The sequence below is a fragment of the Eleutherodactylus coqui genome, chromosome 2 (genome assembly GCF_035609145.1).
Source record: "Eleutherodactylus coqui strain aEleCoq1 chromosome 2, aEleCoq1.hap1, whole genome shotgun sequence".
Taxonomy (NCBI): Eukaryota; Metazoa; Chordata; class Amphibia; order Anura; family Eleutherodactylidae; genus Eleutherodactylus; species Eleutherodactylus coqui.
In genome coordinates, this window is record NC_089838.1 from 313,603,396 (window position 1) to 313,617,619 (window position 14,224).

The following is a 14,224-nucleotide window of genomic DNA, read 5'->3' on the forward strand; positions in this document are numbered from 1 at the left end:
TATAGATATATCATTATACAGTGCGGTGTGATTATTAGCAGTGTATAGATATATCATTATACAGTGCGGTGTGATTATTAGCAGTGTATAGATATATCATTATACGGTGCGGTGTGATTATTAGCAGTGTATAGATATATCATTATACAGTGCGGTGTGAATATTAGCGGTGTATAGATATATCATTATACAGTGCGGTGTGATTATTAGCAGTATATAGATATATCATTATACAGTGCGGTGTGATTATTAGCAGTGTATAGATATATCATTATACAGTGCGGTGTGAATATTAGCGGTGTATAGATATATCATTATACAGTGCGGTGTGATTATTAGCAGTATATAGATATATCATTATACAGTGCGGTGTGATTATTAGCAGTATATAGATATATCATTATACAGTGCGGTGTGATTATTAGCAGCGTATAGATGTATCATTATACAGTGCGGTGTGATTATTAGCAGTGTATAGATATATCATTATACAGTGCGGTGTGATTATTAGCGGTATATAGATAAATCATTATACAGTGCGGTGTGATTATTAGCAGTATATAGATATATCATTATACAGTGCGGTGTGATTATTAGCAGTGTATAGATATATCATTATACAGTGCGGTGTGATTATTAGCAGTGTATAGATATATCATTATACAGTGCGGTGTGATTATTAGCAGTGTATAGATATATCATTATACAGTGCGGTGTGATTATTAGCAGTATATAGATATATCATTATACAGTGCGGTGTGATTATTAGCAGTGTATAGATATATCATTATACAGTGCGGTGTGATTATTAGCAGTATATAGATATATCATTATACAGTGCGGTGTGATTATTAGCAGTGTATAGATATATCATTATACAGTGCGGTGTGATTATTAGCAGTGTATAGATATATCATTATACAGTGCGGTGTGATTATTAGTGTATAGATATATCATTATACAGTGCGGTGTGATTATTAGCAGTGTATATAGATCATTATATAGTGCGGTGTGATTATTAGCAGTGTATAGATATATCATTATACAGTGTGGTGTGATTATTAGCAGTGTATAGATATATCATTATACAGTGCGGTGTGATTATTAGCAGTATATAGATATATCATTATACAGTGCGGTGTGATTATTAGCAGTGTATAGATATATCAATATACAGTGCGGTGTGATTATTAGCAGTATATATATATATATATATATATATATATATATATATATATCATTATACAGTGCAGTGTGATTATTAGGAGTGTATAGATATATCATTATACAGTGCGGTGTGATTATTGGCAGTGTATAGATATATCATTATACAGTGTGGTGTGATTATTAGCAGTGTATAGATATATCATTATACAGTGCGGTGTGATTATTAGCAGTGTATAGATATATCATTATACAGTGCGGTGTGATTATTAGCACTGTATAGATATATCATTATACAGTGCGGTGTGATTATTAGCAGTGTATAGATATATCATTATACAGTGCGGTGTGATTATTAGCACTGTATAGATATATCATTATACAGTGCGGTGTGATTATTAGCAGTGTATAGATATATCATTATACAGTGCGGTGTGATTATTAGCAGTGTATAGATATATCATTATGCAGTGTGGTGTGATTATTAGCAGTATATAGATATATCATTGTACAGTGCAGTATGATTATTAGCAGTGTATAGATATATCATTATACAGTGCGGTGTGATTATTAGCAGTATATAGATATATCATTATACAGTGCGGTGTGATTATTAGCAGTGTATATATATATCATTATACAGTGCGGTGTGATTATTAGCAGTATATAGATATATCATTATACAGTGCGGTGTGATTATTAGCAGTGTATAGATATATCATTATACAGCGCGGTGTGATTATTAGCAGTGTATAGATATATCATTATACAGTGCGGTGTGATTATTAGCAGTATATAGATATATCATTATACAGCGCGGTGTGATTATTAGCAGTATATAGATATATCATTATACAGTGCGGTGTGATTATTAGCAGTGTATAGATATATCATTATACAGTACAGTGTGATTATTAGCAGTGTATAGATATATCATTATACAGTGCGGTGTGATTATTACCAGTATATAGATATATCATTATGTAGCGCGGTGCTGATTTCTCTATTAGACTTCTTCTGGTGTAGTAGTCGGTAACCAAACTGACATTTCGTGTGTTTATGAAGGTTAACGTGGGTGGATCTAAGAATTAATTCTGTGGTTCCCTTCTAATGTCTCTCCTTTTTCCATCCTGAATTGTGCAGCACAGCAATGATATCATGCAAAATCCATATGTTCCAGGTCATAGATGAAATTATTGTGGCCTGAGCATGAGGACCACAGGATTGGATTTACACTTCAAGGCTGTACAGTACAAATCTAAGGCGACCAGCCAGACCACTGTCCACTCCTCCAGATACCCTTACTAACAGTGACCCCTGCTGGATACATCTAGTATACTTTAGACCCAAATTCCATGTAAACCTAATCCGGGCAATCTGAGAATGTAGCCATGCCTTTGAAAAACTTTTGACATGGCATAAGGACATGCCGAACGTTTTGATCTCTGGGGTCTGGATGCTGAGACCCCACTGATAGAGCAGAGTAGTTGCAGTGCTTGTCCTAGCACAGTCATTGCTCACTGGCTGAGGATAGGTCCATCACGTCAAAAGGTTTTCAAAAGTGCAGTTACACTTTAAGCTACTGTTCTTCTACAGACATGGTAGTAATGTTAGGGGTTAACCCAACTGAGTCGCCTGCTTTTACATGTGGACATACTAAAAAGAATGAAAAAATGAATGAAAAAAAAAGAATGAACAATATTACCAATTAGTGAAAACATACAGAAAGGTGGACAGATGTGGAATGAACAAGATAGATGTGTAGTTTGTAGTGGAATGAAGAGATATTCCAGATAAAGAGATGCCTCATAATTGTACCATGCATAATAGACGCGGAATGAACAGGGTGTATATAATGTTTACAGTGGAATGAACATATACTCCACATAAGGAGATATCTAATCATTTTCCTGTGCAAGATATAGTTCATAGCGGAGTGAATCTGATATTGCATTTGAATAGAAACCTAGGAATCTTCCTGTGCAAGAAATGTTCTTCAGGGACCCTTCACACGGGACAGAATAAGCTGCATCACGCCCCGCAAGCCCCGGTAAATTGCCACCGAAATCCCCAGGCTACCTGTGAATTTTGATACAGCATTCAAAATGGCCTAAAACCTGCCGGCAAATCCTAATTAAAATCCACGGTTAGACCTGCAGGTTTTGGTGTGGAATTCTACAATTACGGATTTGGCTGCGTCCTGCGGTGTAACTCCGTCCGTGTGAAAGGTCCATCAGAGGCTGATTATTTGTTCAACATTGGCAAAGTTAACCACTTCCCCCCTGCAGACAGTTTTGGCCTTTTTGTTACAGTCCTGGGTATAAATAGATGATGGGAGAGATCTCTGTACTGACCCCTCATATATCTATACATAGCTATTAGAGCGCCCCCTTGTTACAGTCCTGGGTATAAATAGATGATGGGAGAGATCTCTGTACTGTCCCCTGATATATTTATACGTAGTTATTAGGTCGCCTCCTGAGACGTCTTTTTTTCTAAACTAAGTATCTCTAATCCTGATCCCCTCTCTGGGTTTGTAGTCCGTCCATTCTCTTTATTACTTTAGTTGCTGCCTTTGTACCCGCTCTGATATGTCCTTCTTGGGTATCAGCGCCCAAATCTGTCCACAATATTCCATGTGTGGTCTGACCAGTGACTTGTAAAGAGGAAGAACAATGTTCTCATCATGTACCCCTAGATCTCTTTTGATGCCCCCCATGGTCTTATTTGCGGTACTGTTTTACGTTGACACCACCGGAAGCTAGGGGTTTGACAGGGCTTGGATGGAGCAACGCCCCTGTCACACCCCTAACTCCCGAGTGGCAGAAATCTGTAATGTGCTAGCAGCAGCATCTGTATGGCTTTTTGCCAGGGCTGCAGGGTTAGGGTTAGGGTTCGTTTTCCTGTTAGGCTTACATTATATGTAAGCCTAACAGGAAAAGTTTCCCCTTTAGTGTGAAGTGGTGACATGTATTTTCCCTGCCCTTGTGCAGAACCTTACATTTCTCAGTGTTAAACATCGTCTGCCACGACGGTTGCCACCTGACCGGTAAATCACCGGCGCGGACGGTATTTTTACCGCCAGTTCGGTGGTGTTTTTTTTTAACCAGCTTTATTACAGGCCGATATTTTTGTTGGGCCCCGGGGACTGCAGCAGGCTGCGACAAAAATACTGGCCTGTAATAGTCTCAAGGCAGCCCATGATGCATGGCAGCGTCATGCAGCAGACTATGCTGGTGATGCACCCCTGTCGGGTGGCTGCGAGAGCACGGGAAGTCTCACACATGCGTTTTGGGAACGCTGGACTAGCGCGCGCAGCAGACAGCTTGTGGCGGGACTCGGCCGGGATGGTGACTGCAGGACGGGATGTGTACACAGCATCAGCCATTAATTATTCTATATGGGCCATTCTGCCTGAGGCAGAGTACTCAACTGGCCCCATAGATGGGGCAGTTTTATTTTGTTGGTACTTAAGGGTTAACATTATTGTATTGGGCACTGTTAATGTATGGAGGGCACTAAAAGGGCCACATTTACTAAGTATTAGCACTATGGGGCACTGTTACTAATTGAGGAACACTAATGGGGCACTATTACTGTGTAGGGGAAGTACAGGAGCAGGATTATGGTGTAGGACAGTAAGGGGGCACTATGACTGTGAAGGGGAGCTATTATAGTATTGCGTCACTGTCGGCGCATGCACACACTTCAAGTCATGTCACTGTCGGCGCACACACACGCTCCACGTAGGGTTGCCATCCAGCTGGTAATTCAACGGCCTGGCCGATATTTTTCCTGCCAGGCCGGTGCCGGTAATTGTTTCTCTCCGGCCCGATTACAGGCCGGTATTTTGGTCGGGGCCCTGGGGAAAGGATGGGTAGACGTGAGGTCACTCAGTGATCTGTGCCTGCATGTAGATTGTATGCGAGCGTCTGCAGCGTGTTCTTGCGAGTAGATGACGTTTAGTGTGATCTACTTGTGAGAACATGCTGGCCTGGATCCTGCGCATGTACACAGCCGCTGGACGGGATCCAGGAGATAAAGGAGAAAAAAAATGCTGTTATAAGCCACGCCCCCAAGACACGCCCCTTTTAAACCATGGCCGGTATTTTTTCGTGCCAAAGGTGGCAACCCTATCTGCCACTTGTCTGCCCCCAATTTATCCAGATCCTCTTGTAATCTCCTTGTGGCCTCTCTTGTTTTAATTACTTTACATAGTTTTGCCCCGACCCCTTTCCTGACCCTGCCCACTTTTTAAAAATGGCTGCTTTTAAGTTCTGCTTAAAAAGGTGAACCCTCATGTTATATAGTAAAACCACATATCTACATATATTAAAGTTAGTTGCTGTCTGTCCAGTTGTATTTTATTGTATGAACTTCCCATGAAAAACAATTCCGCCCGAACAGGGACTTGAACCCTGGACCCTCAGATTAAAAGTCTGATGCTCTACCGACTGAGCTATCCGGGCTCTTGTGAAACTTTTTGAAAGTACACACTTACTGATAAAAGCTTTTTTTTAATTAAGAATCACATAGCCTCTGAAATGGTCATTCTCATGTGCATGTTCAGATCTTGTTTCCCATTTAAGGGTGACTACCCACTACAGTTTTTTTTTTTCACTGCGAAATTCGCAGCGGTTTTTTTTTTCTGCAGGGGTCTATGGGACTTGTAATGTTAAAATCGCGATCACGCAAAATCATGATTTCGCAGTAAATTGCGATTTTGCGCGATCACGATTTTAACATTACAAGTGCCATAGACCCCTGCAGAAAAAAAATACGCTGCGAATTTCGCAGTGAAGAAAAACCTGTCGTGGGTAGTCACCCTAAGTCATCGTATTCACATGCACATCACACGGCATGCAAGAGCCATGCGATGGCTTTTAAAGTCCCATTTAAAACAATGGGCGAGGTGTTTAAAGGAAACGCCCAAAGACAGAACGTGCTGCAATTTTTTTGTCCTTGCAGCATATTTGTGCGAGTTCTAAGCGCATCGCATTGCACAAACTCACACAAGAATATCGCTAAGGCCTCATGTCCATGGTACGCGCAGATTCCGCATGTGTCAGTGCAGAAATGATTTCTAAAGGCTTACCGGCATTCGCGGACGCAATTTTCTTCCTGCGCGGATGTACACGGAAGCACGGAGGATCGTCTGCATGGAAAAAAAATTGCAAGCCCAAAGTGCCCGCCTTCCCCTCCTGCCCACCTCCCTGCTCAGTCTCCAAGTAACCAGAGAGGTATCTGCCTATAAATCCGCAATTAAATTGCGCATGCATTGCGTATCGCTCGCTTCCATAGAGATCAATGAAGCCTATCGCTGTAAAATGGAGTTTGCTGCGATTTTGTTTCCCCGCTTGTGGCATCCGCAAATCAAATCCACAGGTGTTAATTGAGGTGCAGACGCCCCATGCTTCCCCATGGGCGGCTTGAACTGCGGATCGTCCTGCACGGATTTCGCAATTCAAATCTGCTCATGGACATTGGGCCTAAGGCTAACTTCACACAGGCAAGAGCGATACGGGGCCGTGAATCCCGCCCCCATATCGCGCTCCCCGCATGGGAATTCCCCGAGGATGCGAGGCGTTTTCATGGCAAAACAGCCTCGTATCAATTTGGGAAAGAAGGGAATCCTCCACTGTGGCTGACAGCAGATCGTGGACTTTCTGCCATTGTTTTCAATGCTGTCAGCCCGTTGAAAGCAGTGTGATGCCAGGGCACACAGGGAGATAGAACATGCTGCGATTTGTTTCCTGCATAGCATTATATTTTGGTGCCATGCAGGGAAACATCGCTCATGTATGACCCCATTCAAAATAATGGGGCTTATATTTGTGCGTTTCGCCGGCCTAAGCCCTGAGATGCTGGTTTCAGCAAGGTAAAATCTTCCTGAAAAGCATCTATGCCTTATCATCCAGAAACAGGGGGGTCTGATAGATCCAGACACCCCTGACCGCTGCTTTAGTGATTCAGCAGTGTGCTGATTGATCATCAGGAGAGCTCTGCAATTTTTTTGACGGTAGCCCCTCCTCTTTCTTAGACCCCCAGAGATGTTTAAATTATTATGGAATTTTTTTTCCCGTTTTTCTAAATCTGGGGTGCATCCTATAGTCTGAAAAATATGGTATACACAGTGGATAAGTTGGAGGATTGCCCTAATCATAGGCAGGAGCGGATGGTGAAGGTAAAGTGGCCCCATGTAGTACAGCGCCAATGGCCTACAGTAGCACAATGCCGCCTGGTGCTATAACGCTGTAAAATATTAGGTTTGGCACTAAGTAGAAGCATTTCAACAAGGAGGCATTGGCAGAATGTGCCCATAACAGGGACTGAAATACTACGCAAACAACGCTCTAACACTGGGCCACATTGTGCTATTATTTATGAACACGGGCAGGTTAACCCTTAAGTGACCAGACATATGTATTTCTACGGTGGTCATTAAGGGACCTTACGCTAGGCTGCCATAAAAACAAGGCGGTGTAGTCTAAGGATGACACACGAATGCCATGCTGGGGCTGGGCTGTCTACTGACAGCCTGGCGCCTGCTCTAATGACTGGAAGTGGAGAAACCTCTGATCTCAGCCTTTTAACTCCTTACGTGCTGCAGACCAGATTGTAGCAATCACAGCATGTCAGTGGTGGGCAGAGGGCTTCCTCTGTCACCCATCGGCACCCCATATATACCATATGGTGAGCTCCATAAAAAAAAGACAGCAGAATTTGTGTGTGTACTTTAAAAAGTTAAACAATGCATTATATGTACTTCAAAGGGGTACCATTTAAAACTACAAGCCGTCGGACAAAAACTCAAGCCCTCATACGGCTATGTTGATGAAAAAAATAAGAATGTTTTGGTTCTTGGAAAGTAATGATGAAAAAAATAACAATTAAATAAATGTGCCTGATCATTAATGCGCAAAATAGGCCGGTCAGTAAGGGGTTATCCAGCTTTTAAAAATTGATGGGCTGTCCTCTTGATAGGCGATCAGTGTCTGATCGGTGGAGATCCCAGCCAATCAGCTGATTGATTGAAGTTGCACTCTTGCAAGCACCACAGCCTCTCCGATGTCTACAGATTTTACATGGATCTGCAGCAGACTTTACCCATTATTTAAGGGGTTTGACAGGAGAACGTGTACATCTGGCATATATGCTGGAGGTATCTCATACCTACCGGTATATGTCATACAGCTTCTTATGTCTTTCATTGTAAAAGCACATCCCGCGGAGTACGGCGACAATAAAAATACATATGCAGCAAGCTCCCTCTAGTGGCAGCTGCCAGATCTCCCCTAGTTTCAGATCCCTAAACCGTCAGATAAAAAACAGATCTTCGATAGACTGAGCTATCCAGGCTCGTTTATGTGCAGAAGGAAAGCAAATCAGACTTCAATATAGGAAAAGACTCTTTACAGAGAGTAAAAGAACTGAAATTTTTGAGGGCATCATATGTGTTAATAATATCTGGCCCAGCCAGAATCCTACTGCACACTGAGGAGGGGCGAAAACACAGCTGTCTGTGTATGGGTTTCTGGCTTCAATTCCCAATCATTGTTTTAAGGCTTGTATAAAGAGTCTAATATTGATTTGAAGGAATGCTGCCTTCCACTAGGTGGCGCTGCAGAGGTATTGTTCCACCTTCCTCATTTGCATATTTCCCAGAAGAGATTGCATGGTCTTATAAGCCTCCTCACTCACCTTCTAGGTGCTCTCCTTAAGGAGAGATGTTACCCTTCCCGACCCACTACTTACTGGGTGGCACTGGTATTTTCAGGAGGACCATCTGTGAATGTGGCACATGTGGACAAAGGAATACATATTTTATGTCAGTATTCTGATCTTTATGGCCAGAGGCAGCAGCCCATCTATAATGAGTGAGTGCGCTATTAGCATTTCCACTCCCAGAATTCCCAGCTCTGCAATTAGTGACCGGAACAATCCCCAGCTGCTCCGCCTACGTTAGTCAGCGATTCCCGTTCCTGCACCCGACAGGTCATCCTGTGTAAAAGGGCCCTAAAAGATGGATAGAAGATATGCAATGTAAAGACACATGAAAAATCCCCTAAAGGCACCTGTATGCAATCCAGATCTCCGCTGAAAACACAGAGATTCACTGAATGCGTGGCTGCACGTGGATGAAACAATGGCAAGTCCAGGGGTTGGCCCGCAATCAGCACAGATTCTCATTGGCTACAGATATCCTAAAAAGACACATAGAAACAGTATTATTATGATAAATAGTCTTGACCAGCTGGGTGATAAAATCATCCTGCTTTTTGCCAAATCAGATCAGGTAAGTGCGATCCAATTTTTGGCTAAAATCACACAAAAATTTGAATTTTCCATAATACCTGCTGCAGAGGTCAGTGTGCAGCCAATCGTCAGCCAGAGTGCCTTGATGATATCACCAAATGTATTCTCCATCTTGCATATGGGCAGCAGTTTCATTGGACGCCTGCATCACATGACCTAGCCATATATAACATTGGTACAGTGTAACCAGTGGCCATTTTACAGTGGAGCATAGGACAGAGAAGCTGCATCACGTTTATATGCCTATATAATAAATGGTCTGTTGTTAGGGACAGATATTCTACAGAGGATTTATTGCTGCTGGTGTGAAAGCTTGTATACCAGCAAAGAAGTTAAATGGGGTTCTGTTGGAAAGAGCAGAGAAAGAAGCTGCATGACGTTTATATGCTATATTAAGCGTGGTCTGTACATTGGGAGAGGGGATATTTATCTTGCTTTCAACTTATATAGCAGCAAAGCAGACCAACAAACAACACTTTGGCGAGGGAATATTGCAGTTCTCTCTTTGTGGCCTTAGGCATTCTTCAAAGTTGCCAGTCCATCCGCTACGAATTATTTGCGGACCTTATGTAGCTAGCAGTGGTTTCCTGCAAATTACAAATTTGGCTAATAAGTTACATAAAACTATGATAAAAAGTAGACAAAAATAAATAAAAAGGAAACATTAAGAAAGCAAGGGGCAGGGATGTGTCAGTGGTGGTGTTGGTAGAGGACGGGCCAAGTTGGCACTTCAAGCAGCTCCCACTGAAGCAACAGCTCCATGTTCTGCAGGTGGTGAGGCAAGCCCGCTGCCATTCCTTAGAAGTGGTTCTGTCCGTGCGTTATATCCGCAGCACAGGTTGTAGAGCGGATGACACAACATGCCGCAAGTACCACCACCTCTTCATCCTCTCTCTACTTCACTCCGTGCCACATCTCCCGCACTCTTTGAAGCAATCCACATGGATCAGTCTGAGGAGCTGTTTCATCAACCAGTGTCATGGATGTCAACCAGGAGGTCCAAACAACCAGAGAGAGAAGACCAAGACATTAAAGGCACTGATGCCCAACCATTTTTTTCGGGTGGTTCGGTGTGCAGTCAGCCCTCCACAGATAATGTGTACTCAGGGGGTTGTGGAAGTGGAGGTGCCGGCTCCTGGTGTAGTGTCCCAGAATAACATCCTGTTCTCCCCATAAATGTCATACATGTTCTGTCTCATGTGAATGCACTGTGCAAAACTCTCATGTCATTTTTCTGTATGTATGTTGGCCAGCTACGGCATCTGAAGGGTTAACTCTCCTAAAATCATTGCCTGTCAGCTCTGTTGCTGAATGTATCTATTCTACTGGGTCATGTGGTACAAGTGAGGTTATAAAAGTAAGTGTCTGAGAGCGGGAAGAGGTCCATCTTCAGTTCCATCTTCAGGAGAGGAGTGCTAACACAGAGCTGCATGCAAGCACCTTCAGCTTTCATGGTGGTGAAGATGGAGGAAGAAAAACAACATTTTTCCTGCTTAAAGTTTATCTTTTTTGCTTAAAGTCATTGCATATTCATGCTTAATTAATGTTTAGTATAATATAATCAATTTAATGTTAATTTTATGCAAATCCAAATACAGTCACCCTGTATATGAGACTGTGTATATGGAATGATAGTTCAATGTGTATGATTGGAGGTTTTTTGTGTACCCCTTAGTCCACTCTTTTGTCTTTGCAGTCCGTCATCATCCTGTCTCAGGGGGCGGCGCCTTCCTACCACTTTTTCAGTCACAGACAGCGGTATTAACTGAAGCAACTGTTCTGATGATTTTTTCTCTTTTTCCCGGGTACTGCCTGTGTTCTTTGTCTGCCAGTCACCTCTTCCAATTGTTGCTGTAGGTCACACAGTGTTTCATTCTCTTAAAGAGACAGTGATGGTCATTCCACTCAGCTTATTTTTCACTAGTCTTTGGAGCGAAAAGTTATGTATAGCAATACCTGTGGTTTGGGATTTTGTCCACCCTGGTAGATTTTTCACAAGTACTTGCAAGTCACTTTCTTACACGCTGTCATAAACCCAAAGTTTTACATGAAAATGATACTTCCTTTAATCACGAGTACACGGGGGGTGGGTTAAGCCTTATACATAGGTAACCAGAGGATGGAATTGTGTTTACAGGTTTTGCCTTGCACACCCCGCGACTGCGCAGAACCTTTTCTAGTGATAGTGAAGTAATACACTTCAGATGGTACGTCCCCGGATTTGATCACTTTATTTTAGAGGCGCCGAGGTCAGCTTATTTTGAAGTAGGGTGGAACTGTAGTGTCCCAGAATAACATCCTGGTCCCCCCCATAGATGTCATACATGTATTGTCTTATGTGGATGCACTGTGCAAAACTCTCATGTCATTTTTCTGTATGTATGTTGCACAGCTGCAGCGTCTGAAGGGTTAACACCCCTAAAATCATCGCCTGTCAGCTCTGCTGCTGAATGTAACTATCCTACTGTGTCATGTGGTACAGGTGAGGTTATAGAAGTGAGTGTCTGAGAGCGGTAAGAGGTCCATCTTCAGTTCCATTTTCAGGAGGAGAGTGCTAACACAGAGCCGCATGGAAGCAGCTTTCATGTTGGTGAAGATGGAAGAAGAGCAACGACTACCCGTAGCGCATGGAGAGTGGATGTAATAGGAATGAGTCCGTTCCAGAGAGAGACAGAGCTACAAATCCCAGTCCACTAAAGCAGGTACCTGTTTACACTACAGGCATTATTTTTCCTGTGTGGCCGTCCACCATTAGGATCACCACACAGAGGTACATAATTGTGACACCCATGCAGATGATGTGCAGGGTGTATTTAGGCTAAGCCTTTTCTTCAGTAATTGCCTGCTAAAGTGTATGTGGAGAGATCCCAACCTTTTACCTCCTCCGGAGTATACTTAATGTCCAAGACCGGTGACATATACAGTAGATAATGTGGACGATAGGGCTGCATTGTTCCTCTGTGTTTTCCTCCCAACCTCTGAGCTTTTGCCTGCTGTAATTGCTGCTGTGAATGTACCTGTAATTACCTGTTTATTCAAGTTTATCTAATTAAAGTTTATCGGGTCTCAACCGTTCCTGAGGTCCCAAGGTACGATACACATGTCTCAGTGTTCATTACTCCGCCGTATAGAATAATATAATATATACATACATATATATATATATATATATATATATATATATATACTTTCACAAACATTTCCCCCTTGTGTTACCACTCGGCTACACTGTGACAAGGACTAGGCCTCCGGCCATACCCACAGTAAGTGGAAGGGTAGCACACACAGGTCCCCCTGTTCAAATGTTACCCAATTTATTACACTGGTGCTCACTGTGACGTACAAGGAGGTGGAAGAGGACAAAGTACTTGATCTAACATGGAGAGGCAGGGGGAGGAGGTAGAGGTGGATGTCGCAGGGCAGAACCTTGCCAAGGCAGCAAGTATGGTGTTGTAGAAAAAAAATAAGGGCTATACCATTACCATCAGCTACTACCCTGTTTCCCTGAAAATAAGACATACCCTGAAAATAAGACATAGCATGATTTTCCAGAATTTTTGAGGATGCAAAATGATTTTTCAGGCTTTTTGAGGATGCTTGAAATATAAGCCCTACTCCAAAATTAAACCCTGCTAACAGTTAATTAAAAAAGTCAATTTAAATAGTGCCCAGGCAGCTATACATGTAAAAAAGTTAAACCTTTTTGAACAAAAATTAATATAAGACACTGTCTTATTTTCGGGGAAACACGGTAGGTCGGTTCACAGGACTTGTGCAGCCTGGGCATTCCTTGAAACCACACGTCATGACAGAAGAGCGGTCATCTGTAAGACCTGCAATCACCTGAACTCCTACCACCCGCTACCTTGGAGAGCCCACCCGGGCAGAGGAGAGCAGAAGTTGCGCAGTAACCATCACCACCACCTTCACTAACATTGACATCTACCACATATGCCAGCCTGTCCCAGGTCAGCAGCCGGCCCTCCATTCCCCATATATGGGAGCGTAAAAAAAATACCACCCAACCATCCACGAGCACAGAGCCTGAATGCAAGCATTGTGCAGCTACTTGCAATGGAAACGCTGCCCTTCAGGCTAGTAAGCCCAGACACTTTCTGTGATGCGATGCTTTCTGCTCATTGTGGCTATCCGATCTTTCTGCGATGTGTGATTTTTTTTTTTAAATCTCCCATGTTTCCTTATGGAACCTCCTTTTTTCTTGCATCACAAAGCACAAACTTGTGATTTTCGTGCGCTGTGATGCGCTTTTAACATTAGAGAGTCCTATTGACTTTTGTGCTAAAAAATCGTGAGCGACAGCGATGTTTTAGTGAGAAAAAGCAGCATTGCCACTCAAAAATCACAGAAAAAAGGTGCAATTTTCTCGCAGCAATATTGCGATCGCCAGTGTGAAGGAGCCCTGAAATGTGCGGTGCTTGGTAGTCTGCTGATCGTCAGCAGTAGAGGTACAACCCTGGTCCCAAAAAACCCCTGCATTATGTTGCAGTTTTAGGCTGCGTTCACACGTTACAGAAATGATGGAGATTTTCTGCAATGAAAATGCAGTAAAATCACGGGTTAGAGATACAGCAGGAAATCCACAGTTTTTTTCTTCTACATAGAAACACGATTTGCCTTAATCCCATTCATTTTAATAGTAAATGTTTCGACTGTGTATAATCTGCAGCATTTCCGCAATGAATGAGCGCACACTTAACATGTTTTTTACTTAAGTAAAAGCTTC

The 14,224-nt window shown here is 42.6% G+C and overlaps 1 non-coding gene across 1 annotated transcript; it reads right to left on the reverse strand.

Moving 5' to 3' along the window:
- Nucleotides 1–5,560: 5,560 nt before the first annotated feature.
- TRNAK-UUU (transfer RNA lysine (anticodon UUU)) lies at nucleotides 5,561–5,633 on the reverse strand. The gene has a single exon. It is a non-coding gene; the product is annotated as a tRNA-Lys (tRNA).
- Between the last annotated feature and the right edge of the window lie 8,591 nt (nucleotides 5,634–14,224).